Source organism: Ostrea edulis, chromosome 2 (genome assembly GCF_947568905.1).
Source record: "Ostrea edulis chromosome 2, xbOstEdul1.1, whole genome shotgun sequence".
Lineage (NCBI taxonomy): Eukaryota > Metazoa > Mollusca > Bivalvia > Ostreida > Ostreidae > Ostrea > Ostrea edulis.
Genome location: NC_079165.1, coordinates 108629758 through 108636250, shown reverse-complemented (window position 1 = coordinate 108636250; position 6493 = coordinate 108629758).

Here is a 6493-nt window from a genome sequence, read left to right as displayed (position 1 = left end):
GAGGGGAAACCATCCCCTTACGAAACAGCCTATAGAGAAATAAATGTTATGTGATTGAACTCCATCTGATCATCAATTTATCAATATATATATAATTCAATAAAAAAGCAGGAAAATATACAGTTCACTAGCGCTTTCTGGATTTTAACATCCATCCTCAGGTGAATACAAATTTTAAATAATCTTTTGACTGTGTGATATCAACTCTTTCTATTTGGATTATATATATATATATATATATATATATATATATATATATATATACATATAAAAACTCTCTACACCATCGTCAGTAAACACGCTTACAACGAAACCATTTTTCTTATTCACTACAACAGTGTATCATTCTTGTTAACAATGTAGATTATGATACTTGTCATTTTTTTCGTGATGTGTGATATTTGTTTATGTAATATATGTCTCTTGATAAAGACGCGGGTTGCGTCGAAAATTTTAGATTTAGATAATCAGCGATGTCGTGGCCTTTTCAGTGCTTTATATATATATATATATATATATATATATATATATATATATATATATATCCCGTTTTAAAACATATTTGCGAGAAATCATTTGCCAATTGCATACTCATAGAATGGAGTAAGCAAAGACCATACAATTTACATTATTAACATCAATTCTTACAAAATATAGTTGCATATGCATAATATGTAGTGCGTATACCGTATCATACTCGCCAAAAATAAAACAAAAATCGAATGCGAACATCTATTCAACAGGTACCGGAGATGTGCATTTACCGAAAATCATAGATTTTCTTTATTTTGATAAATCCACAAAACAAGATGATAAACTCCATTTGGATATCGACAAAACTTTACAACACGAATTATTCCATCCTACAGACTGTGACACACTTCACCAGTACCAATCAGGGTGTCTTCAATCAGGGGAGATATCAGAGTCGACTATTTTTCCTGAATTGAATGCTTGACTGGTCTGGGGTTTTGCAGTTTAAAGAATTCAGGAAGCTGATCATGCACGTACATATACACTGAGCATCTGGTTGGATATATTGCGTGCACAATTCAAAATTTATGAATAATCACATACAAACTTAGAGATATAAATAAGGGAATAGTGATCGGAAATATACATCTGGGTGAAAATACGGGTATTACATTTGCAATCCAAAATAAACAGTTGATTACACAGATGATTTATACAAGGAAATTTATAAACGAAAATGTAGTACAACTTACAAAATTCGTTGTCTCTTTAGGAATCACATAATTATTTACGGTCACTTTGTATGTATATACGTATTGTTTGAACAGGAGAGAGAGAGAGAGAGAGAGAGAGAGAGAGAGAGAGAGAGAGAGAGAGAGAGTCCTACTTCAATATACAATATCATTTCACAGAAGGAAAGCAAATTGTCACTGATATAAGTGTAAGGCTACAAGCATTAAAAATTTACAGCTATTTTAAAATTTGAGATTGACAATATATTGGAAACGTGCAGGAGTTGGTGCTTATACTTGAGTTCATTATTAGAAATTTTAAAAAAAATTATTAGTTTGAACTTTGCATGTATAAAATACTGACTTTGTATGTTAGAATAAAGGAAAAGTGAATTGTCAAAACGTGGGAGAGAGCAGACCAGGCCATCTGCCCACCCCAACTTCTTGTATATGTGCGTGATATAACATTTACACAAGTTCAATTCATGTTGAAAGAAAAGTGCATATATACATTTCATTACATCCAAAAGGAGCTCGAATTGATGTATTCCCCTATTCATTATTTTATCTGTAAGATTCGTCCCAGAAAATTTTGAAAAATGCTTTTAGTCAGAGCAGAAATGAATTCATTTTGAATTACATCTGGATTTAATGCAAATGTGAGTTTCTTTTAATTTCATCAGACTCATTTCAGGGGAAAAAACCCAGAACTATGCAGCTTTGTTTTCATTCATACATAAACCAGTACATGAATCCAGATATGAATAATATATTGGGTGGGTTTTTTTTTTCGTGACCATATAGATATTGATACTACTAATAAAAAATTGTTTATATCCTTGCCTTTTGAAAATCCCACTTATGTATTATAGTATATCGCCATTGTATAAAACCAAATAAAAGAATGCTAATATTTTATCGAATACATTGAATTTGAAATTGCGACATATGTAGCGGTATGTCTATTTTCAGTATAAACATGTGGAAGGTGAAGATAACGAGCAGTGATCAATCTCATAACTCCTATAAGCAATACAAAATACAAAATTCTTCAAACACGGACACCTGGACACAGAAGAGGTGAGATCAGCTGCCTAGGAGAAGCAAGCATCCCCTGTCGACCGGTTACACCCACCGTGAGCCCTACATCCTGATCAGGTAAACGGAGTGATCCGTAGTCGAAATCAGAGTTCCAAGAACAGCATAAGAATCGGTATGAAACACGTCAGACAGCTTTTGACCCAAAGATAGGTTGTATTGACGATGGTGAGTTAAAAATGATCAATGTAAAGGCTTTTATAGCCTCTTTAAAATTGTTTTGGATGAGACAACTCATTTTTTCAGATAGGGGTTTACATAATTTTATACCAAATTTAGATCTTAGTAAAGTTACTACATGTGGAATAGAATACATAAAAAACATAAAGTCATCGCTGAAAAACAAATTTTGGGTTGATGTATTTGATTCTTGGATTGAGCTACAGCATAAACAAAATCCATTTACATTAACAGTAGATACTCCAATATTTTACAATTTTAACTTTCTTGTGGATGGTGAAGCATTTCTTAATAAATCCATGTTTCACAATAATATTAAATACCTTAATGACCTTATTGATGAAGAGGGTTTGTTCTTTCTATAACATTTATCCAAAAGTAAAAATCATTTTTTTAAGAATATATGAGTGTCATAAATGCTATTAAAGTATGGATGGAAAAAGTCAAGTTTGATGAAAAATTAATTAAATTAACAAACCCTCTGATTATGTCGAGTATATACACTCTTCTACGATGCAAAAAATCAAGACAATTTTATACTCTTCTCAATCAAAACTGCACAGAACCTACTGGTAAAAGAAAGTGGAATGAAATATTTGAATTAAATGACACAGAATGGAAAATTATCTTCAGATTGCCCTTTAAAGTTACAAGTAATTGTAAACTGCAGTGGTTTCAATACAGAATTCTGAACAAAATTTTAGCTTCAAACTCATACTTATTCAAAATCAAAATCAAAATTAGAGATGATAAGAATTGTGCATTCTGTCAGATAGAAGAAGAAACAATTGAACATTTGTTTTGGGAATGTGATAGTGTTCAGCATTTCTTAAGAGAATTTGAAGTTTGTTTTGAACATAAGACCAATCTTCAAATATCAATAACAAAAAATAATTTTATTTTTGGATGAAAAGAAAACTATACAAAATAATCTTGTTCTTTGGCTGAAATATTATATCTATACTATGAGGTGTAAAGGGAAGACACTGAATGTAAATGTTGCGTTATCGCTAATGAATACATTTTATGAAACTCAAAGACATATTGCATATGAAAATGGTGAAAAAGATTTGTTTGACACCTGCTGGAACCGCTGGAATCAATTATTTCAGTGAGTGTTTGTTTGTTGTTGTTTATTTTTTTTTTTGTATTTAATCTTTTTTAATAAATTTCAATATATATGTACCTTTTTTAAAATATATTAAATAATCACCGAATTCATCTCTCTCTCTCTCTCTCTCTCTCTCTCTCTCTCTCTCTCTCTCTCTCTCTCTCAGAAAATAATATATACATATACCTTTGATAGTTTCTTATAAACAATTTGTTCAAGTTTCTTTGCAGAATGTATATATATATATATATATATATATATATATATATATATATATATATATACTGTATGTATGTTTAAAAAAATAAATAAAAAAAAAAGTTGTATTGACGAACTAGATCGCTATAACGACCATAGAATTAGTGAAAGCCTGATTTCAATGGAGACTGTTGAAATCTTTGTACCTTCCACTTGCCTCGATTTAAAAACTGATCATACGCAGAACAAGCTCTTGCGTATTGAATCAGTTGAAAAATATAAACACGATATGCAGGTGATAATGAAATATTGCTACATAAATATGGGAAGTTGACGATGAAGAAGCTGAATTCATCCCGTTTCTCATACTGTTGAGCTGTCAGTTTGCCGTTAATGTCTACTTTCAATAAAATATCTAGGTATGAAGCAGTAGTGGACGACTCTGTGGTGTCTTTTATTTCGAGATCACAAGGATATATCAAATCGACATACGATTGAAAGTTATTATTATTAATAGCCAAAACGTCGTCGATATTTCTAAATGTTGAATTGAATGCCACAGCAAGATGTTTTTTTTTCTTCTCACGTAGAAGTATTTGAATAAATTCTGCTTCATATGAATATAGAAACAGGTCAGCTAACAAAGGAGCACAATTCGTGTTGATAGGGTTTCCATCAGACTGTTGGAAGACCTGATCACCAAAGACCACGAAAATATTGTCAATGAGGAACTCTAACATATTTTTTATTTCAACTTCAGAGTACTTGTGCGTGGAATCAGAGTGGTGTTTAACAAAATATTGTTTGGATGACTAAGCATTGGATATGAATATTTTCGTTTTCTAATTTTGTTGAAGAAACAACTGTCTTTAATGTCAAGAAGCCTAGTCTTTAATTTATCGTGGGGAATTGTCGTGTAAAGTGTTGAAAAGTCATACGTTGTTGATTTGAGAAAGGTTTTGCAATTTCCAGTTTACTAAAGGTTCTTTAGAATTTTTTGAGAATACACATTTCATTTACATCACTTCAGGCATATGTATTCGCAAAGTATGTTTGAAGTTTTTTTGTCACAGCTGTTAATATTTTCGTGAGGAACAAAGGATAGAGGCTTGGTAAAACACGTACTGGATCCAGCAATGTATATTTACTTGTAAGGATGTTGATGAAGTTTAGAAATCCAGTATATGTACGGTAACTCATAGTCATTTGACCCATTGAGTGGGATATATATATATATATATATATATATATATATATATATATATAAATGTGAAAAATTGCCTCAGTGTCCGGTAATCAATAGGTAAAATATTAAATAAAATATGACAACACGTTGTAAAACGTAATCGCTTTCATTTTTAAAAAAAATCTTCAGACGTTTTACATTATGAAAACAAATTATGTTGTTATGACTATAATGTTCACTCACGTATAATAAAACTGAGTGAACATTTAGACGTGTATGGAAATGGACATTTTAACGTTTTTCCTTTTTACAAACTTGTTACGGACAATTCAGTGGAAAGGAGAGAGAAAGACAAATATTTCATTCGCTCATTTAGACCTACGCTTAATAGGTTAATGTAAATTCTTTGTATTACGTCACAATAATACGCACCAAATTACATAATTACAGAATTCGTTTTCATAATGTAAAACGTCTGAAGATTTTTTAAAAATGAAAGCGCTTGCGTTGTCATATTTTGTTTAATATTTTACCTGTATATATATATAGTATATTTTATTATACTACTTTATTATATTTTTCTAGGTGGACTCGGCCAGTGCACATCTCCGATAGTAATATATATATATATATATATATATATATATATATATATATATATTGATATATATATATATATATATATATATATATATGTATATATATATATATATATATATATATATATATATATATATATTAAAAGAAATAGAATAAACAGTACACAAAGTAAAAAACTATTTTAAAATGTAACGCCTGAGGATTATAAAATGAAAGCGCTTGCGTTAAATTTTTAACTTTGTGTACTGTTTATTCTATTTCTTTTAATATTTTATACCGGACACTGTGATTTTTTTAAATATTTTTTTTTTTATATATATATACTATCGGAGATGTGCATTGGCCGAGTCCACCTAGAAAAATTACTCAGGTGTTACAATCACCTTTGGGTGTATACGGGTAGAGTAAATTAGGCTTCCTGAGAAAAATATGGTGGTTAAGATGAGAAATGTGTACGTATTTATAATTCATGTCTTCTTTAAGTGTTATATAAAAGCCGTACTTTTAAACACCCACACTGAGCATTTTCAATATCGAGGGTAAATAGGCACCTGTGTGTTTGAATTGATAACATTGTCAATACAGTCCGTAGATTTTTATCAGGGTATACCGTCCTCAACGGAAAACTGGCTTTGATTCTACTGTTTCTTATTATGTATTTGATTGCGATTTCTTTCTGAAGATACTTATCAGAAAGTATGTATCATATAGTGGTTATTTATCCTTGCGAATATTGCAAACTTTACATTGATAGGACAGGTATTGCCGTTTTTTCTGATTTTTAGATTGAAGAAACTTGCAGGCAGGATAAGATATGTGCGAGACGTTTTCTCTTTTCATCAGCAATACAGTGTACTTCTTGTCGTGTTTCTGCAGTATAATGATCAATGCATACATTTTAAAGATCTCAGCTAC